This window comes from Ambystoma mexicanum, chromosome 13 (genome assembly GCF_040938575.1).
Source record: "Ambystoma mexicanum isolate Mex_15411 chromosome 13, UKY_AmexF1_1, whole genome shotgun sequence".
In the NCBI taxonomy this organism is placed as follows: Eukaryota; Metazoa; Chordata; class Amphibia; order Caudata; family Ambystomatidae; genus Ambystoma; species Ambystoma mexicanum.
Window position 1 is genome coordinate 840,352,266 of NC_090938.1, and position 22,638 is coordinate 840,374,903.

Sequence of the window (22,638 nt, forward strand, 5' to 3'; positions counted from 1 at the left end):
GCAGGGACTGAGTGGCAGAGCTAAGTGGCGAATAACGTGGGTGCCCTGAATTTAGGATGCTGGTTGCTTTGAATAAAAACAAAGTGCATTTTGGGAACATAAAAATGACCAACAATTTATCAAACATGTCTGTGTAAGTAATTCAAACGTGCATTCCTTCTGAGCATGCAATGCACACTGGGTATGATGCTCACTTCATCTGTCAGAGTAGTCCCCCTCACACTAAAATGCACGGCTTGAGTTTGGGCTGTTGAGCAAAGGATGACTTTCAGATGCAGCCTGTGAAGTCGTTGCATATCCTGGCTCAGCTGCACGCATAGAGACTCTGGGCCTCATTAGGTGTGTGCCGGCTCTGGTAGCAACGGTGCCGGTAAGCACCGGTAAGTTACCGGTAAGTTACCGGCACCGTTGTTACCAGACCGGCACACTCCGAGTTCTGCGGGCGGGTGCCCTCCCGCCCGCCAGTTCTGACCTGGGACCTGGGTCCTATGGGACTCAAATGGGAATGAGGAGTCATTCTTTTCCGGTGCCTGGCTTCAGGGACCGCCGGGGCTGTAATGCCCTGGTGATTCACCATTGTCAGGCGCCGGAAAAAATTCACCACTCCAGTGGCAGCCTGCCATTTTTTCCAGCATGGCTACCGCCGGAGTTGTAATGACCACCACTGTCCCTCATTATAAGTATTGTGGTCCGGAAATAAGGGTGCTGGTAGCAATGTTCCGGCACCCTTGCTGGACCGCCATACTACAACAATTCTAGTAGGGGCCACGGATACCCCGGCAGGCCTGACCTGCCGGGTTTTCAGGTGGCATGGATGTCGCCGAAGGACTGGCACGTCAGCAAAGGTGCCGGTGCTTCAGTGTTGGAGTCCTAGGACTCCACGGGAATGGGGATTTACCGTACCGCCGTCGCTTGTGATATCCCGGTGGCACCAGGATATCAGGTGGCGATAAAATGGTGTTAAGGGGTTGCCAGTAACCTGTAGCCTACCGGCGGGTTTTACCGGCAATCCTGCAATGAGCCCCTCTGTGTCTGTGCGTGCAGCTGGGCAGCGATATACAACAAGTGCCGTAACCGCCCCCCACCTTGAGGAATCTCTCTGTGCCTGACTGCTGCGGGTCTCCAGAACGAGACTCGTGGCAGTCGGGGGCAGGCAACATCCGCATCTTGGGGGAGTTTGGGCCTCGGGTCTACATGGAACAGCACTCCGGCAATACCATTTTTGCTGGCGCCCAGTCCGCCCTTGTTCCCGCCCAATTCCTTCCATGTTCACGGTGATAAAATCTCCCTGGTACCAAAATGGGGTGCTCAAAAAGCATGAATGGCGTAGCAGCTTCAGCCCAGCACAACAAAAAGAATTACATCGACTGGGGAACATCAGTAGAAGCTTCTGGGAACAGAAAGAAAGGAAAACATTCAGGCAGCAACACGTGCAGGTGACACACAAAGGGAGGCAGAAAGAACTTCAGAAATGGAATTCTACCGTAACAGTGCTTCTAGCGCTGAGAGGTTCAAAACAGCAGCTAAGCGCTCGTCCTTTGTACCCTTCTAGCTTGCTGGTTCCCAGAATTCCCTTCATTTGAATCGCTGGTACTTTTTTTGGCACCTGGTTTCAAGATTCCTGAAAGAGAACGCTCTGATTCACAAATATTTACACTGCAGCAAATGAGAACTCTGCAAGCATCTCGGATTCACACCTGCTGCCTTTCACCAAACTTAACACTGGACTCATTGCTGATGCTGGAGAACCTTTCAGGGGCAGTCGGCAAATCTCTGAGACGTGCATTTGCACACGTGCGTCTCAAACAAGCGCCTGGAAGCACCAGGTGTGCTATGGTTTCACGTGTCGCAAAGCAGGGATAAGGGAGGGGCAGAAATGCAAGGTGCTCATGTGCCCCTCCCAGGGGAGGGCTGGTAACCTTTACCCCGGAGGAGAGGGGGGGGGAATTACAACAACAACTTCCGGCTCATGGTGCAGTGGCCAAAGGCCACAACGCTGCGGACCCAATTTCCCCGAACAACTAAACTCAATAGCAACCTTGGCCCAGTCCCAGGTATGTACAGCAGTCATTATTCACATTATTTTACTTTTATGCGACACGTCCTCAGTCGTGTTTGTGGTTTCTTAGAGACCCGGGCCACAGGGAACCCGCCCCAAATCCCAAATGTCGTCAAATAATTTCACCCAGATAATATCATTCTGCGAAATGGGAAAGCTGGCATTTCAGGCAGAGTTTTCTTGTGTGCCAGTTTGCCATTTGACCACAGGCTAAATCTCCTTCCATCCCATCCCGTCCCATCCCATCCCACCCGGTCCCATCCCGCCCCATCCTGTCCCATCCCCTCATCCTGTCCCGTCCCGTCTCATCCTGTCCTGTCTCATCCCGTCCCATCCCGTCTCAGCCTGTCCTGTCTCATCCCATCTTTAGTTTCAGACCAATGTAAAGAGGTGGGGAAGCAAGAGACTTCATTGGTAAAGCCGAGCCATAGCTGAGCCCATGGGCCTAGCTGAGCTGTTAAAGCCACACAAGAGCTGTCATGGACACATCCCATGCCCTCCCCACAACAAAAACCCATATCTGGCACCCTTTCTACTCACCCCCACAACAAAAACCCATATCTGGCACCCTCTCTACTCACCCCCCACAACATAAGACCCTCACGTTGCATCCTCCCCCCTTCAGTATTTAAATGGTTAATGTTATATTTATTTATGGAGTAACACTACTTACTGATTATAATCCCATGTATATGAGACTTTCCGTACAGATGGTTCAAGAAAACCCATCGCGCGCGGCCCTTCTCGGACGAAAGCAGCAGGTCTCAGGCTGCCTCACCCTTCCGTGCATAGAACTACTAACTACATGGAAAGGGGAGAGGACTTTGAATAATGCAGACGACGCTGCCACTGTGAACTAGGAGGCACCCATTTTGATGCCTCCTTAAGCCCTGAGGAATGTGGTCTACCCACTGAATACCACAGAAACCGGTCGGCTACTGGGAGACCTGACCTAGTGCTCAAGAAACAAGCACAGGCAAGGTCTTCCTTACTAGGACCCTGAAAAACAAACATTAAGGGCCCTATAAGATTCTTCAATGCTCTGATGCAAAAGAGGAACTTACTGGTGAATATAAAGCACACTCTCCAGTCTTTTAAGAAACAGACTTGCACCTGCCGGATGGAGAAAGCTCATTAAAGTTTACAGAATTTCATCCGGACAGTGGCAGACACATAGATAGCCCAGAATGACTTAATATGTGTGTTTTTAGCACGACAGAGTGCACCAACTTACAATTGTAAGTCCAGTAAAAGATATGTACCCATCCTAAGCCACCCTAACAAAGAAACTGTGAGTTCCAGAGTGCGATTAAAGAAAATAAGGCACAGTGGTAGAAAGTGATGCGCTTGGGCTAACTGAATGTGTGAAGTCTGGAAGGTGGGGGTCGCTTGGGCTCACTGAAGGTGGGGGTCGCTTGGGCTGACTGAATGTGTGAAGTCTGGAAGGTGGGGGTCGCATGGGCTGACTGAATGTGTGAAGTCTGGAAGGTGGGGGTCGCTTGGGCTCACTGAATGTGTGAAGTCTGGAAGGTGGGGGTCGCTTGGGCTGACTGAATGTGTGAAGTCTGGAAGGTGGGGGTCGCATGGGCCTACTGAATGTGTGAAGTCTGGAAGGTGGGGGTCGCTTGGGCTCACTGAAGGTGGGGGTCGCTTGGGCTAACTGAATGTGTGAAGTCTGGAAGGTGGGGGTCGCTTGGGCTCACTGAAGGTGGGGGTCGCTTGGGCTAACTGGATGTGTGAAGTCTGGAAGGTGGGGGTCGCATGGGCTGACTGAATGTGTGAAGTCTGGAAGGTGGGGGTCGCTTGGGCTCACTGAAGGTGGGGGTGGCTTGGGCTCACTGAAGGTGGGCGTGGCTTGGGCTGACTGAATGTGTGAAGTCTGGAAGGTGGGGGTCGCATGGGCTGACTGAATGTGTGAAGTCTGGAAGGTGGGGGTCGCTTGGGCCAACTGAATGTGTGAAGTCTGGAAGGTGGGGGTCGCTTGGGCTGACTGAATGTGTGAAGTCTGGAAGGTGGGGGTCGCTTGGGCTCACTGAAGGTGGGGGTCACTTGGGCTAACTGGATGTGTGAAGTCTGGATGGTGGGGGTCGCATGGGCTGACTGAATGTGTGAAGTCTGGAAGGTGGGGTCGCTTGGGCTCACTGAAGGTGGGGGTGGCTTGGGCTCACTGAAGGTGGGCGTGGCTTGGGCTGACTGAATGTGTGAAGTCTGGAAGGTGGGGGTCGCATGGGCTGACTGAATGTGTGAAGTCTGGAAGGTGGGGGTCGCTTGGGCTCACTTAAGGTGGGGGTCGCTTGGGCTAACTGAATGTGTGAAGTCTGGAAGGTGGGGGTCGCTTGGGCTCACTGAAGGTGGGGGTCGCTTGGGCTAACTGAATGTGTGAAGTCTGGAAGGTGGGGGTCGCTTGGGCTCACTGAAGGTGGGGGTCGCTTGGGCTAACTGGATGTGTGAAGTCTGGAAGGTGGGGGTCGCATGGGCTGACTGAATGTGTGAAGTCTGGAAGGTGGGGGTCGCTTGGGCTCACTGAAGGTGGGGGTGGCTTGGGCTCACTGAAGGTGGGCGTGGCTTGGGCTGACTGAATGTGTGAAGTCTGGAAGGTGGGGGTCGCATGGGCTGACTGAATGTGTGAAGTCTGGAAGGTGGGGGTCGCTTGGGCCAATTGAATGTGTGAAGTCTGGAAGGTGGGGGTCGCTTGGGCTGACTGAATGTGTGAAGTCTGGAAGGTGGGGGTCGCTTGGGCTCACTGAAGGTGGGGGTCGCTTGGGCTAACTGGATGTGTGAAGTCTGGAAGGTGGGGGTCGCATGGGCTGACTGAATGTGTGAAGTCTGGAAGGTGGGGGTCGCTTGGGCTCACTGAGGGTGGGGGTGGCTTGGGCTCACTGAAGGTGGGCGTGGCTTGGGCTGACTGAATGTGTGAAGTCTGGAAGGTGGGGGTCGCATGGGCTGACTGAATGTGTGAAGTCTAGAAGGTGGGGGTCGCTTGGGCCAACTGAATGTGTGAAGTCTGGAAGGTGGGGGTCGCTTGGGCTGACTGAATGTGTGAAGTCTGGAAGGTGGGGGTCGCATGGGCCTACTGAATGTGTGAAGTCTGGAAGGTGGGGGTCGCTTGGGCTGACTGAATGTGTGAAGTCTGGAAGGTGGGGGTCGCTTGGGCTCACTGAAGGTGGGGGTCACTTGGGCTGACTGAATGCGTGAAGTCTGGAAGGTGGGGGTCGCTTGGGCTCACTGAAGGTGGGGGTGGCTTGGGCTCACTGAAGGTGGGCGTGGCTTGGGCTGACTGAATGTGTGAAGTCTGGAAGGTGGGGGTCGCATGGGCTGACTGAATGTGTGAAGTCTGGAAGATGGGGGTCGCTTGTGCTCACTGAAGGTGGGGGTCGCTTGGGCTGACTGAATGTGTGAAGTCTGAAGGTGGGGGTCGCTTGGGCTCACTGAAGGTGGGGGTCGCTTGGGCTAACTGAATGTGTGAAGTCTGGAAGGTGGGGGTCGCTTGGGCTCACTGAAGGTGGGGGTCGCTTGGGCTGACTGAATGTGTGAAGTCTGGAAGGTGGGGGTCGCATGGGCCTACTGAATGTGTGAAGTCTGGAAGGTGGGGGTCGCTTGGGCTCACTGAAGGTGGGGGTCGCTTGGGCTGACTGAATGTGTGAAGTCTGGAAGGTGGGGGTCGCATGGGCCTACTGAATGTGTGAAGTCTGGAAGGTGGGGGTCGCTTGGGCTCACTGAAGGTGGGGGTCGCTTGGACTAACTGAATGTGTGAAGTCTGGAAGGTGGGGGTCGCTTGGGCTGACTGAATGTGTGAAGTCTGGAAGGTGGGGGTCGCATGGGCCTACTGAATGTGTGAAGTCTGGAAGAAGGGGGTCGCTTGTGCTCACTGAAGGTGGGGGTCGCTTGGGCTGACTGAATGTGTGAAGTCTGGAAGGTGGGGGTCGCATCGGCTGACTGAATGTGTGAAGTCTGGAAGGTGGGGGTCGCTTGGGCTCACTGAAGGTGGGGGTCGCTTGGGCTAACTGAATGTGTGAAGTCTGGAAGGTGGGGGTCGCTTGGGCTCACTGAAGGTGGGGGTCGCTTGGGCTGACTGAATGTGTGAAGTCTGGAAGGTGGGGGTCGCATGGGCCTACTGAATGTGTGAAGTCTGGAAGGTGGGGGTCGCTTGGGCTCACTGAAGGTGGGGGTCGCTTGGGCTAACTGAATGTTTGAAGTCTGGAAGGTGGGGGTCGCTTGGGCTCACTGAAGGTGGGGGTCGCTTGGGCTGACTGAATGTGTGCAGTCTGGAAGGTGGGGGTCGCTTGGGCTCACTGCAGGTGGGGGTCGCTTGGGCTAACTGAATGTGTGAAGTCTGGAAGGTGGGGGTCGCTTGGGCTCACTGAAGGTGGGGGTCGCTTGGGCTAACTGAATGTGTGAAGTCTGGAAGGTGGGGGTCGCTTGGGCTCACTGAAGGTGGGGCTCGCTTGGGCTGACTGAATGTGTGCAGTCTGGAAGGTGGGGGTCGCTTGGGCTCACTGAAGGTGGGGGTGGCTTGGGCTGACTGAATGTGTGCAGTCTGGAAGGTGGGGGTCGCTTGGGCTCACTGAAGGTGGGTGTCGCTTGGGCTGACTGAATGTGTGCAGTCTGGAAGGTGGGGGTCGCTTGGGCTCACTGAAGGTGGGGGTGGCTTGGGCTGACTGAATGTGTGAAGTCTGGAAGGTGGGGGTCGCATGGGCTGACTGAATGTGTGAAGTCTGGAAGATGGGGGTCGCTTGTGCTCACTGAAGGTCGGGGTCGCTTGGGCTGACTGAATGTGTAAAGTCTGGAAGGTGGGGGTCGCATGGGCTGACTGAATGTGTGAAGTCTGGAAGGTGGGGGTCGCTTGGGCTTACTGAATGTGTGAAGTCACAATTCCAACTAAGTGTGGGACATGATACCATTCACAGTTCCATCTAAGTGTGGGACATGATACCATTCACAGTTCCATCTAAGTGTGGGACATGATACCATTCACAGTTCCATCCAAGTGTGGGACATGATACCATGGGAAATGCTGACACTCAAGGATCCGCAAGGTTTCACGCACCAACACGCATCTGAGTGTAACGAATTCAAGGGAGTCTCATTTACTCCTTCGACTAGATCTACGCACAAGATAGAAGACAGTTGACTGACAGAACTAACAAAATATGGTTTCAGCCCTGAGGAAGGAGCTAGACTCCGAAATGCATAGGCACAGATAACCATAATTTCTCTGCTGTCGACTAGGATGGTTTTATGTACATCAATCATGCAGTTAAATGAATGAAGTACATATACCACAACATTAATAAAATTGTGGAGTAACAATTCTTTATGAACTCGTCCAAGAACCTTTATTGAATATTCAAGAACTATTTACGAACTTAAACAAGACAATTCAGGGCTCTGAACACTAGCGTGAGCACCAATCTTTGCTGGATGGTTTATCCAGCTTTTTTCTTTTTGTCTGGACATGCTGACAATTCCATTCTATCTAGATGTGACTTGGGCTAATGTTCACAATTTCATCTCTAAGTGAGGCACAGGCTAACATTCACAATTCCATCCAAGTGAGGCACATGCTAACATTCACAATTCCATCCAAGTGAGGCACATGCTAACATTCACATTTATATCAAGATGCGAATCGGGCTAATGCTCACAATTCCATCTAAGTGTGGCATAGGGCTGATTGTCCTTCGGTAAAACCCTCCTGGGCCTGATATTGTGTGGGTACAACTGTTCTCTGGGGCCCCCTGCCTCCCTGCTCATTGCTCCCTCCTTTGTTGTCCCCGTGTTTGTTCCTCCCGACTCCCTCCTCGCCTGCCCGCCCACCCCCTCCCTGATTGGTTGGTCCAACTTCCCTGGCTGGTGTTGTTGCTCCGTCGCGCAACACGCTCGCCATCAACATTGCGGCTTGAGCGGGTGCTGCTGCGCTGATTGTCCTTCAGTAAGACCCTCCTGGGCCTGATATTGTGTGGGTACAACTGTTCTCTGGTGCCACCTGCCCCCCTGCTCATTGCTCCCTCCTTTGTTGTCCCTGTGTTTGTTCCTCCCACCTCCTTCCTCGCCTGCCTGCCCACCCCCCTCCCTGATTGGCTCTCCCTTCCTACTTATTGTCCATCCCTGGGCAGCCCTCTGCCCGGCAGCCCCCATGGCTAAGAGCCCCTTGGCAAAGGGCGGCTCCTATCTAGGCGGCTCCTGGTTGTGTCTGCAGGGGACGCCAGCTGCCAGTCACCATCTCTCTGACTTCCCTGCTTACTCCTTCCACCTACAGGTGGTTTTTTTTCCTATGTTGTTTATGATTTGCACTGTATCAGTACCTAAAATTGCATTGTGAAACCTAGGCCTTTCTCCTCTATTCAGGATTCTCAAACTTAGGTGTTTTTTTTTCCCCACTGTTGTTTATGATTTGCACTGTATCAGTACCTAAAATTGCACTGTGATCCCTAGGCCTTTCTCCCTCTATTCAGGATTCTCATACTTAGGTGTTTTTTTTCCCACTGTCTAAAAACGTGCATTTTTGATAGCTCCTAATCCTGAGTGCGGTTGTCTTGACATCCTGTCCTTTTGCTCAACCTTCCTGCCTCTCACTGTCTCGTCTGCCTGCACCCTGCCCGGTGTCCTTCCCTAGTGTTCCCCTCTCCCCTTCCTCCTCTCTCCTCTCCCCTCCTACTATATGGTTCTCTCTGTCTCTCCTATCTTTTTTAACTGCTTCTCTATTGACTATCCTCCACTCCTCACTAAATCTGGTAGGAAGAAGTTTAAAAGGGACATCCTGGTCTCCTACCCAGGCCGTCCTATCGCTGACACCTATACCAGTATCTCCTCCAAGGAAACTCTCACCGACATCCTCTTTGTCGTTCCTTCAGCAGACCTATGGACCCTACATATGGTCTCTTTGCTCTCTCCTTTCTCTTCTTCTTCCATTAATGGTGGCACCGGTGGGATGCCCTCCTGGCCTCCTTCCACTCCTCTAAGGTCATCATTAATGTTTATTCAAATGGGACTGTCTTGGTCCAAGGCCATCAGGCCAACCTTCACCTCTTTGACAGACGCCTCCCGCTCCTCATCAACTTCCTTTCTTCTCCTGCTGTCCCCTCTCCTCCCTCCACAGCCTCCTCACCTCCCCCTGCTGCCTCCTCCTCGGCTACCTTGCCCGCTCATTTCCTCTCTGCCCCCCCTCGGGCTCCTTCCACACCTCCGCAGGGTGTACCTCTGATCTGTACCCCTCCCAGGAAGTCCTTCAAGGATGGAAACCTTCTCCACATTTCCACTCTTAACTCTCGCTCAGATGTCAAACACTGCTCCGACATCTGCCGCCTTCTGGAAGAACTTGACCTAGATGTCCTCGGTCTCACGAGACATGGTTCACGGCCAGGTCTGTCACAAGCTTTGACACGCTCCTCCCCGATGGCTACAAGATCCTCTCCACACCCAGGTCCAACCCCTCCGGTGGGGGCGTAGCCCTGATCTTCCCCAAGTGGATTCCTGCCTCTGTCATTCCTACGTAGGTCTACTTCTATTTGAATACCTCGTCTGCAGGCTCTCTCTGTCCCCTAGCCATTACCTTACTGTGGCTACTAACTATCGGCTACCTGGTCAGATTTCCCCCTTCCTCTCTGAGTGGGCGGACCTTGCCTCCTCTTTCCTGGCCTAGACCACTCAACTCCTCCTTCTTGGAGACTTCAACATCCACCTGGATGCCTCCTGTCCTCCTTCTGGACACTTTCGTGACCTCTGCAACTCTCTCTCACTCACTATTCTCCCCTCTGGCCCGACTCACTCTGCAGGGCACACTCTGGATGTTCTGATCTCCTCAGACCTTCCCCTTTCTGTCCTTCTCACCACTCCTCTCTCCTGGAGTGATCACTTTCTCCTTTCCTCTAAGCTCAACCTCTCTACCCCTCAGGCCATGCCACTTCCATCACTGCCACCCACCTTCTCGGTCATCCAACCCATGAAGCGCGTATCAGTTGAGGCTTTTGCTGCCACTTTCTCACCCCCTATCCCCTCTTGGCTGACTCTCACCCGGACACAGCCCCCTCCACGCTCCACTCTTCTATATCTGATACCCTTGATATCTTTGCCCCTGCCATGAGGATCTGCAACAAGCCCAAAGCCAAGTGCAACTCCTGGTATGACTCAGACCTTGTCACCCTAAACTGCAAGTGCAGGGTGGCCGAGAGGAAATGGCGTGCTTCCTATACATCCTCTGACAAACTGGGCTACTGCCTGCTCCAAAGGCAATACTGGCTCTCTGTCCTAACCAAGAAGAGAGCGCATATTCAAGCCCGCGTCTCTGCAGCATCTAACAATTCGGCTGAACTCTTTAAAATCTGCAAGGAACTGGCCAATCCTGCCACAGTCTCTACCTCTCTTATCCCCTCCCATGCCCTCTGCACGGCACTGGCTTCTTACTTCATTTCAAAAACTCAGGACATCCTGTCCTCACTCTCCTCCTATCGCCTCCACCCACTATTCCCTGCTCTTCCTCTGGCCCTTCTGCAGTCACCCCCCCCCCTCCTTCCTTCTCTGCCTTTCCCCTTTTCTCTGCAGACAAGGTTTATAGACAAGTCCGATCTATGAAAGTCTTGTCAAAACAGGTTCACCCCTGTTCCTCCAAAACCATCAAGGACCACATCGACTCCCTGGCTCCTGCCCTGGCTGACTTCTGCAACCACTCCTTCACCACTGGAGTCTTCCCATCCCCCCTGAAGCACTCCCTTGTGCACCCTCTTCTTAAGAAACCCTCTGCCGATCCCTCCTGCCTGGCTAACTATCACCCAATCTCCATCACTCCCTTCCTGGGCAAGCTCCTGGAGAAACTGGCCATCTCCCAGCTTAATCTCCACCCAGAATCTGTTGGTTGTCGTCATGACCATCAGTCTGGCTTCAGAGCTGCCAGAAGCACGGAAACTGCTCTCCTGAACATCCCTGAAGACCTGCTCTCCAACCTTGACTCTAACACCCCCTGTGTCCTCGATTTGCTTGATCTCTCTTCAGCCATTGACACTGTCAACCATGCCATCCTGCTTAATTGTCTCCGTGATAACCTGGGCATCACCAATCAGGCCCTGGCGTGGCTGACTTCCTTCCTCTCTGACCGACCCTCCCATGTCCAACTTGGGTCCTTCCTCTCTACTATCTTTTTCTCTACCTGTGGTGTCCCCCAGGGGTCTAGCCTCTCTCCCTGGCTGTTCAGGCAATACCTGGCACTCCTTGCCCACCGCATTGCCGCTCTCTGCCCCAGCTTTCAGTGCTATGCGGATGACACTCAGCTCATTTTCAGGCTACCTTCGGCCACCTCTTCTCCGTCCCTCATCTCTGACCGTCTGTCTTCTATCCAGGAGTGGTGTGGCGCCAATGACCTCTGCCTTAATGCCAGTAAGACTGTGATTCTCCTCATCGGCACACCCACTCCCTCCTTTCCTGTAGCTCTCTGTCCAGCCTCTCTTGGCCCTCTTCCTGCTCCCACCTGCAAGGCAAAAAACCTCAGGGTCATCTTCGACTCCATACTCTCTTTCTCTCCTCACATCTCTGACGTCTCTTAGAAGTCACACTACCAGCTGCATCTCCTCAAAGGTATTCTACCCTTCCTCTCCTTCCCCCAGAAGCTCACTGTCTCCAGAGCTCTGGTTCTCTCTAGGCTTGAATATTGCAACAGCCTCTTTCCAAATCTTCCTGCTTCTACTCTATGCCCTCTGCAACTTATCCAGAACAGGACTGCGAGACTTGTCCTTGGCCTCAAGCCCAGAGATCGTATCTCTCCAGGACTGAAATCCCTGCACTGGCTCCCAGTGGCAGCAAGGATTAAGTTCAAAACCCTCTGCATTGTCCATAAGGCCTTCTGGGGCCTGGGGCCTCAATACCTTCAACTCTCTCTTCCTAAATATCTTCCCTCTCAAGCTCTCTGCTCATCCCCCTCCAACTCCCTCAGGGTCAGTCATTTCTTCAAGCAACAAGTTGGTGGTAGATCTCTCTCTTCTGCTGGGGCCTCCCTCTGGAACAGCCTCCCTCCCTCCCTGAAACTTGAGGAGAACCATCTTCGGTTCCAGAAGCACCTTAAAACCTTCCTCTTTTCTTCTGCTTTCTCTCCCCCTCTCCGCTGCTAAAGTCCTGACTGATACTGATACTGCACTGGTTACCTGGCCACCCATCTGACCTCGGGCCTTAGCCCTGCCAGTTGCAAGCCTGCACTGCCTACCTGGCAACCCCTGCACCTGGGGACTGTTTTCTGTGTCCCTACAGTCCCCCCACCAGCACTTATGTCTGCACTCCCCCTGCACTTGCCACCAGCTGGCCGTTCTCTTATTTATCTTGTTAGTTTATTATCCCATGTACTGCACTTTCTCCTCCCCCCCGCACTTTCCCCCCCCCCCCTTGCACTTGTGTGATCTGAATGACACCTGGCCTAATAAGATCGTTGTCTGTCTTCCCTCTGTTCCCCTTCCCTTGCCTCGTCGCGCCTTGAAACACTTGTGTATGGGCGCGTTATAAATGCCATATCATATCATATCATATCATATGCAAGCATTCACAGTTTAGAGGTAAGATAATGTAGAGTGACTGGGCTTTCTGGAGTAGAGTAATTGCTCTACTCCCCACCCATGCCACACTTACTTTTTCTAGTGGTTGCTGCTGCTTGTTGTCGGCAGGCTACTGGCTTCCCTGGCGTCTCCTGCGGACACCTGCGGACACTTTCTGGAACCGCCTCTGTAGGAGCCGCCCTATGCCTTGGGGCCCTTAGCCACAGGGGCTGCCGGACAGAGGGCTGCCCTTGGAAGGTGGTTTAAGAGTCTTGCGTGAGCCAATGAGGGTTAGGGGGCGGGCAGGGAGGCGGGAGGAGGGAGGAAAAGGGAACCACAGGCAAGGGAACGCTCGGGAACCAACGGCAGGGGCTGGGGGGTCAAAGGCCAAAATGGACCCACTGAAAGCGGGGTCGAGGGTCCCAAAAAAGCACTGCGCTCACCTGCAATGCCAAGATGGAATCAGGCATGCACGGAGCGCTGGTGAAACTCAGCCAAGGCTGGCTGCTGAGTAGCCAATCACAGGACGGGGGCAGGCAGGGAGGCGGGAGGAGGAAGGGAAAGGGAACACTCGGGAAGCAACGGCAGAGGCCAGGGGGGCAAAGGCCAACATGTAGTCACTGAAAGTGGGGCTGAGGGTCCCAAAAAAGCACAGTTCTCACCTGCAAGACCAAGATGGAATCAGGCGTGCAGGGAGCGCTGGTGAAACTCAGCCAAGGCTGGCTGCTGAGTAGTCAATCATGGGACGGGGGCAGGCAGGAAGGTGGAAGGAGGGAGGGAAAGGGAACCATAGGCAAGGGAACGCTCGGGAAGCAACGGCGCGGGCTGGGGGGGTCAAAGGCCAAAATGGAGCCACTGAAAGCAGGGAATGCAACAAACACAGAAACCACAGCAATCACAGTTAGTGCAAATGAATCCAAAGCAAGGGCAGTCACAACACCCCCCCATGCAGACACAACAGTATGCAAACACGGGACAATTACTGTTTGTTTGTTTGTTTATTGAATTTACATAGCGCAGCCTAACCCTGAGGTAACTGGGCGCTCTTAAAGCATATAGAAAGTTACATATGTTTACATTTGCATTAGTGGTACAACGGCTAGATACAGTTGGGAAGGAATGGTAAGAGTATTGTGTACACGTGCGATACAGTCATACATTTACAATTGGAGCTGTGGTAAATACCATTGGATAAGCATAGACTAGATGTCATGTACAGGTAGATAACAGAAAAGGTTGCAAGCATGAGCGGTAATCTATAGTAATCCTATGAATGTCCTACGAATGTCCGGAGTGGAGCAGGAAGTTCATCTGGGATGGCTAGAATGAGCTCAAGGAAAGGCTAAAGTTGTAGATGTTGGGCTCTTGCTAAGTAGCCATGTGATAACATTTTTTTCTGAAGTTGGAGAATACCTGAATGGATTTGATGACAGGTGGGAGGGTGTTCCACAGTTGGGCCGCCATGACTGGGAGCTGGAGCCTCTGGATCTTTTTAGGTTGTATCGAGGGATCACCAGGTTGGCTGTGTTAGATGATCTGGTAATTCTAGAGGAGGATCTCAGCGTGAATTTTTCAGATAGGTGGGGAGGGGCTGTCGCGTTCAATGCTTTGAAGGTGAGACACAAGGTTTTAAAATCTTTTCTTTTATAGACAGCCATTTGTGGTGTCTTCTGGTTGTTGAAATGTGCTCTCTTCTTGGTATATTTAGTGCTAGTCTAAGTGCATTATTTTGCATAGCGTGAAGTTTGTTGAGCACAGATTTGTTTGCTCCAAGGTAGAGGCCATTGCAGTAATCCTGTTTGGACATTTTAAGTGCTCTTGCTAGAGTGAGACAGTTTTCTGGAAAAAGCAAAGGTCTGCAGGTCCTGATCAGCTTTCCAGTATAGGCTGTAGCTGAGGCAGTCATATTTACTTGTTTGCGTAGGTTAGAGGTAGCGTCAAAGTTAAAACCCAGCGTTTTTACTTCTTTCACTATCGGGATGTTATACCCGTCGATATTGATGGAGGTATAGGTGGGGCGTATTTTGTTGATATTGGCTGAAGAGACTACAAGGAGGAGTTCCGTTTTCTCGTCATTCAGGCAGAGGCCGTGTTGGGCCATCCATGCCTGAATGATTGTGTAGATTCCGTTTACCCGCTTTACATCAGTGTCGTAGATGCCTGTGAGGGGTAGGAGGATCTGGGTGTCATCTGCATAATTGATGTAGGTGACACCCAGACTGTCCAATTCATCAAATAGAGGCTTTGTAAAAACTTTATACAAAGTGAGGGATATGCACGCGCCTTGGGGTACACCGCAGGTGATCGGAATGGGATCAGCTGAATCGGATGTCGAGAAGACGCGCATGGTCCTATTGTTTAAGAAGGATTGAAACCAAGTAATGGCTGACTTGGAGAAGTGGGCCGCTGAAGCGAGATGGTCTTACAGCACCTTGTGGTCGACCAGGTTGAAGGCGGCCGACAAGTCCAAGAGCAGCAGGATAGCAAGTCTTCCTTTGTCCTTGAGATTGTCATTCTGGCTTTTTAGGTCAACAAGGGCTGTTTCTGTCCCGTGTTGAGGTCTAAAGCAAGATTGTCGAGTCCCCAGGAGTTTGTTTACCTCCAGATAGTCTTGGATTTGTAAGTATGCAACTCTGTCCAAGATTTTTAACAGGAAGGGGACTGTAGTAATAGGTCTGTAATTTGTGGGAATAGTCGGGTCTAGCGTTTGTTTTTTTAGTAGTGGCAGTACCCAGGATTCCTTCAAGTTGCCAGGTACAATGCCACTAGAGAAAGAGGAGTTAATCAATTTAGTAATGAATGGGGCCAGGTCTCTGGCTGCGTCTATGATAACCTGTGCTGGGCAACTGTCTCCCTGGCAGTTTGTGGGTTTCAGTGAGGCGATCATTTTTTGTACCTCAGGTATAGATACATTTGTAAAATTGAATCCTTGAGATTGTTGAGTAGGTGGTGTACCTATTAGTTTGGTTGGGACGAGGTTTGTTAGGTTGAGGCGTTTGTCTGCTATTTTAGTTTGCAGGGTTGCAATTTTGTTGGAGAGGGCGTTCTGGATGTCTGAGCATCAAGTTTTGTCTTTTTGGCAAGTGTCAGGAGGTTGGTTGGGAGTCTTCATTACTCTCAGGATGATGAAGAGCTCTTTAGTACTGGAATTGGCTTGATTTATTCTGTTGTTAAAGGTGTTATGTTTGGTGGTTATGATCTCAGCTTTGTATTTGGCTGAGATATTTGCAAGGTTAGTTTTGTTCTCTAATGAGAGGGAGTTTTTACGAAGTGTTTCGCCTTTTCTTTTTTCTTTTTTTTTTACTGACACCGAGAATAGGAGGTGCCACTGTGGTAGGGGGGAATCCTTTCACAGGTACAGGGGTGTGCATATACCCACAACAGGACAGCTCACAAGAGGAACCAAGGGTTGATGTGACGATAAGATGCAAATCTTTTTCTTTTTTAGAAGACACTGGGGCTACTCGTTCATGTATACGAGAGGGAAAATATCCAATGTTGGGAATTGCCATGAATGCTCAAGGGATCTCTGGAGCTACGAGTCGAGTTCCTTTTACTGATGAATTACCAGTCTCTATAGGAGAGTGTGACATGTCTGTTCCGCTGTTGCATTCACGACAGACACCAGTTAACATTATGGGAAGAGATTGGATGACTAAACTTAACATGACAATATCAATTACTGACAAAGGGATAGTGTGTTCCACTCCCGGAATACACTATTTGAATATGGGCAAATTTATACTGGCATTCACAGGGCAAGTGGCTCTATGAGACGTACCAATGGAGTCCGAGATTTTTCTTTATGGGGTAAGCATTCTTCTGACATGGCTACCTGGCTTAGTAGGAAAGACTGTGAGGATACCTGACAAATTCTTGTTCAGACCACAGAGACCTATGGACGAAGAGGGGAGACAGACGATCCCTCTATAATTAGAAGCAGCCATAGTACGAAGGGAAATGGTGATGCTTGAAGGAACAGATGATGAGGGTAGACCATGGAGAAGAGTAACAGCTCTCAAAGAAGGGTACAGGTTGACTGAAATTACTGATGACGATATGTTTGGAGATGACCCAACAGACGATGAAGTAGTGTTCTTTATGAGCTTCACATACTGGATAAGAATAGAGAAGAGGGAAATCCTACAGCGAATGGCAATAATGTGGCAGCGTCACCCATTTTTTTAGGAAGACTTGTAGAAGATGCCCAGCGTCCTATGGACTACAGGCCCTTATGACGTAGGACTGTTGAAGGGAATATGGGAAGACAAAATAAAGCTGAAGCCAGGGGTGATTTTACCTTGAGCAAAACTGTACCCCATGTCTCGAGAGGCTGATGAGGGTATATTTAAGACCATCTCAGCACTGATGAAACAAGGTATTCTGGTACCATCTGAATCATTGTGCAATACTGCAGAGTATCCTGTCAAAAATCTAAAGGAGGGTCATGGAGATTCATACAGGAAATGAGACAGATTAACCAGATTATAGAGGCAGAGTTTCCTTTAGTTACTAATCCAGCAACAATACTATGCAGTATCCCAGTGGAAGCACAATATTTCACGGTGATTGATTTGAAAAATGTGTTTTTCTCAATCTCGTTGCATAAATACTCACAAGACTTTACTTCATTTACATTCCATATCTGAAAAATAGTAGGTTACCGCAAGGGTTTTGTGAGTCTTCATCTTTAACAGAGTCGTACAGATGGACATGGGCAATGTTGATTTGAAAAGCATGGTGATATAGTATGTAGATGAGATTTTAATTTGTAGCACTACAGAAGATGAGTGCAGGCAAGATTTGATTCAGTTAATGACTATCCTAGCAGACAAGGGATACAAAGTAGACAAAGAGAAGTTACAATATTGTCAAGAAGAGGTGTTATACATAGGACAATTGATTTCACATGAGGGAAAAAAGGTAACACCTGAAAGGGCTGAGGCGATTATGAAAACCTCAAAACCACACACAGTGAAACAAATGCAACCATTTTTGGGGGTATGCAATTATATTAGAGCCTACGTGTTTGATTACAGTTTGTACACAAGACCCCTTCTGCAGGCTTTAAAGAAAGCACAGGTGAATGAGGTTACAATAGATTGGACTGAGGAAATGGAGAAAGGGTTTGAGGAGTTGAAAAAGGCGATTTGCACCGCTCCTGTTTTAGTAATCCCCAATTATGCTGAGGAGTATTTCTTATTCTCACACACGAATGGGACAGTCATGACAGTAGTGCTCACTCAGAGGACTACATTAGCGTATTACAGTGGGATTCTAGACCCAGTTATGAAAGGACACTTTCCTTGTGAACAGTCATTGGCAGCTTCCGCGTTCGCAATAGAGAGTCTACCAGTATTGTACTGGGCTACCCTATGATGCTTTTTGTGGAACATGCTTTGTTTGCCATTTTAGAGAAACCCAAAGGTACATTGATATCTCAGAGAGCTTCTGCTCGTGAAGTAATGATTTTGAATCCAACAATCAAAATTGTCAGATGTGAAATAGTGAATTCTGCCACATTTGTAGCTGAGCCTGTGGCAGAGGGTGAGCATGTGCATGACTGTGCTTATTATGTTGAGTTCTATGATAATATACTACTTGTGAAAGAGAATGCGTTGTCAGGAGGGGAAATTCTGTTTATTGATGGTTCTCTGAGAATTGATCAGACAAGTGGAGAAAAACATTTTCAGCACAAGCAGCATAATTAGTGGTGCTTATTGTCGCGCTCGAGAAACGCAAAGGGCAGGAAGTGACAATGTACAGTGACTTCGCCTATGTAACATCAACCATACATGCAGGGCTCGCACGTTGGAAAAGGAGGGGCTACCTCTGAGCAGACGCCACTCCAGTGCAGCATGCATCTTTATTGGACAGGCCAGGCTTATTAAGGCACTACAGCTCCCAGCAGCCATAGCAATAGTTAAATGCGCAGTTCACACTAAGCGAACATATTTTATCTTTTGCAGGAACAAACCCGCAGACATGGAAGACAAAAGGGTTGCATGTTCTTTATATATAGAGTTTTGATACTCCAAGTGTAAGGGAGGGAGTAGCCACGACTATGATAATGCGAGAAGGGTTTAATCATTTGCCAAGGACCCAATTAATGGAGATTCAAGGCAGTGCACCGTAGGAAGAGCAGGAATTATGGAAACCAAGGGGGTGTTCTTTATCCCCAACAGAAGCATTATGGCGACATGAGAGCACTGGAAAGGCAGTAATGCCAGTAGCATTATTCAAGATCGCGCTAGAACAAATGCATTACCCCATGCATGTCACTAGTGAGAGTATTGCTGCAATGATTGTGGAAGATTGGTTTGTTCCGAATCTGTTAGAGTACGTTACATTCTATGTAGTGAATTACATCGTATGTCAGAAATGTACAGCTGGGCATACACTAAGAATGATTAGAAGAGTTATTCCTCGACCAAATGATCCTTTTCAGCATTTACATATTGACTATGTTGATATGCTGCAGGTGTGTAATGGATACAGGTATCTGATAGTGGTGTTGTGTCCCTTCTTTAGGTGGATCGAGGCAGGTCCGTGTACACACACTGACACCACTTACACAGCAAAGTTTTTAGTACCTGAAGTCTTCCCAAGATGGGGTGTGTGTGAGGTGCTGAGATCCGATAATGGGCCTCATTTTGTCAATTAAGTGTTCCAACAAATAGGACTATTATTGAGCATTAAGCATACATTTTCTTCTGCTTATCACCCGCAAGCGAACAGAATATGTGAGAGACTCAACAGCCTCCTTAAAGAAAGAATTGCCAAGCTCAAGTTAACTTTGAAGAAGGGATGGCTATATTGTATGCACTTAGCTTTATATGCCATAAGGAATCAGCCTGGTTGAGGTGGACCACCACCTCACCCCCCATGAACTAGCAACAAGGAGGCGAATGAGAATGCCCCTTACACTTCCATCGAGGAGTAGAAGTGATGCCTAGAGTACTGCGAAATTGGTAGTTGACGAGCTGCATAATTATTTGACATGTATGACCTCTAGCATCTCTCTCATTTCAGATCAACTCAGCCATCAGGGGGGTCAGTCTCAGAACACAGATGAAGACCATTCAGCAACCACATCTCCTGAACTATTATCAGCACCTAAATTATTTGTTGGTGACACAGTACTGATTAAAAATGTTACTCAAAAGTGGCATGGGCCATGATTAAATGGCTCCTTTTTCATTGAAAATGTCACTCCCTCAGCAATAAAAGTCGAAGGCAGACAAGCTTGGCTGCATTTGATCTACATGAAATTATACACCAGCGAGACCGCACCACCCCCAGCTGTTGATCCAGAAGCAAGAAAAGAAGAATTTCAGCGATGAAGAAGGACGATATCACCCCCAGTTGATAAATGCATATTTTGCATATGGACTGTGGCTCGTTCGGACACTCCTTATAGATATTTTAGCGGGAGTGCAAACCCTTGCTGAGAGTCACAGGAATCTTTTGAAAAATGAACTGTAGAAAAATAATGTGTCACAAATATGCCTGGGCTCGATTTTGAATTCGAAGACTGGAAATAAGAGCAGTACCCGGGCACGTTTCTCACTGCATACCTGTTTGGTTGAATCTATGGTCCTAACAGACTTATATGTCCACAGACCTATACTTGCTGTTTTTGTATTTATCCTTCAATCTTATCCTGCTCTTGTCAGAAGAGACGTTGATATTCACACTTTTTTGCAGGATCCCAAGAATGGCCCTGTAATCAGAAGTATGCTCGTAGCGATAATAGAGGCGATATTACAGTTGCAGGCGTAAAAGTGCTTTTTACTTAAACAATCGTAGTAAACATGAGGAACGTTGAAGCTAGTACGATTTTAGAGAATGAACAGGCCCAAACTATTCCAGAATGCCACAAATGGTGGGGTTAATATGTTGGTTTGTGATATACGTATGTGCAACTATACTTTGTGGGAAAAAACGCACACCTGTGCCTGCACTGCTTTGCGCCAAAATACGTGAAAGAATGATTCCAAACAAGTCTCTGGTTAGTTCGTTTTTAGTTTGTTAAAGGTTTTAGCCCTTTGTGGATGACACGTGTTTCGGCGTCTATACTTCGCCTTTTTCAAATCCGGGCTATTCATAATCATGCCAAAAGAAAAAGAAACAAATACACAATACAAAAATAAGGTTCATTTATAACATACTCATCTGTTATTCAGCACTTAATAAAGAATGTGACTTCATTGTGTTTGAAACCTACACCATGACTCTATGAAAACAATTTTGCAAAAAACATCACACCTCGCGCAACTTGTGTAACCCTTATTGAAAAAAGCATGTGTCAGTGTTCTGGAGCTGGCAGAGAGGGGGATGGGAGATAAGGTGCTCTTGCCTTGTTTTTATAGTCACGATCCATATATCTATTAAGTATGTTACGTAAATGACACCCTCAATGTAAAGCAAAAATGACCTACTTATTTTGTGCCCATTGTAATGGTATCTCTTACCCTTTGTAAGATTGCGATTCGCCCACTGTATAGTCTGATTCTAGAAAGTGCTGGGTTCAATCCCACCTACACAGAAAAAAGATGTATGTTTGAGTACAAGCATAGGTTAAATTAGGGTTTAGTCTATTCAGATTCAAAAGTTAATTGAATTGGCTTAGCAACATGCCCATGTGCTCTTTAAAGTAGGCTGTTTATGTTAATATTGCATAGCTGGCTATTGTACCTTCCCTGATATCAAGTGTTATGTTATTTGTAGATGTTAGGCATCTGCAAATTACACGTACATTTCTCATTTGCCCTTATTGTATCTCCCTCAAATTACAAAGCAGGATCATTTATTAATGGACGTGTTTTAACATTATCATTACTGCCAACTTGTAAACACAGCGTCCCTTTCATGTCACGCGTATCAAAAATCTGCGTGCATTTCCCTTCTGCCCTTGTTAATTTGCCCTTTATCGTTCATGCGGCACGATTTTGAAATGTGCCTGTAGCCGATGGTGGGCTTCCCACCTAACCCAGGGCTTACCTGCAAATTCTATTTCTCGTGCGCCAAGTGTCGGGTTCCTTCTCTCCTATGGTCCCTGATTGTTATCAGCATTCGTTTTCCCTGAGTCCCTGCTCACTTTCCTCACCTCCAAAGGTGGCAGCCATATTTTGGGATACCTTCCCATGTTTTACTTAAAAATGGGTTATCTTAGCCCCTCTCTTCCTGTATTCACTCGTTGTGAGTGCATTTCTTTACATTAAGTAATTTTACTTAATAAACGTATATCCTTGCCCACAAATGTTAGTATGATGTTGGTCACAGTTATCAGAAATTATATTTATAAGAATCCCTTGCATTGTTTGTATTGTTTATTTTTCGTATGAGGGTCTATTCTAATGTGAAGTCCATTGCGGGGAATTCTGGGTAATGTAGTTCCATCTTCAAAAAGTGATGTATTGATTTTCATTACAGTCGTGATGCAAGTGGTTAGTATCACGAGTGTTGGTATGAGGATCTATTCTGATGTGGCGTCCATTGAGAAGAATTCTGGGGAGTGTAGTTCCATCCTTAAACAGTGATGTATTGACTTTCATTACAGTCGTGATGCACGTGGTTAGCACATCATTCAAAAACCAACCTCTACATGGGTCAGGTCCTACCCTTAGAACTATTATCCCCCTAATTTGAAGGCCATTGCACAAGTTCGCATCTTTACTTTTGTTATATTGTGTTTGTAAGAGTTGGGACTATTATAGTGTGTGTAGATGTCTGTGTCACTGATAGAAACATTTTCTTTAGAAATACAAAACATAGCTCAATACCATAATACACATTGTCCATTTGTCTATTTGTTATCATAATACATGTATGATTTTAGGAATGTTAACACTTATTGTTATCAAAGAAAATGAATCATTTCATTGTCCGAATTCAAACCTTGTTCCACAGTTTTAAAACGGCAAATTAGTCTGGCTTCTTCCTGCCGCAAACGTAATTCTTGATCACCTCCACGTTTGCCCATTTTTATTTTCTTCAGGCCCACAAATTTGATGTCTTTTTTGTTCTGTAATTGATGATGGTTTGGCCAATGTTGGGACAATGGAA

The 22,638-nt window shown here is 48.7% G+C and overlaps 1 long non-coding RNA gene across 1 annotated transcript; it reads left to right on the top strand.

Annotated features, from left to right (window-relative positions):
• Window positions 1-1,967: 1,967 nt before the first annotated feature.
• LOC138522101 (uncharacterized) lies at window positions 1,968-20,798 on the top strand. Its single transcript, XR_011283241.1, has 2 exons — window positions 1,968-2,054; window positions 19,603-20,798. It is a non-coding gene; the product is annotated as an uncharacterized lncRNA (long non-coding RNA).
• Window positions 20,799-22,638: the final 1,840 nt, after the last annotated feature.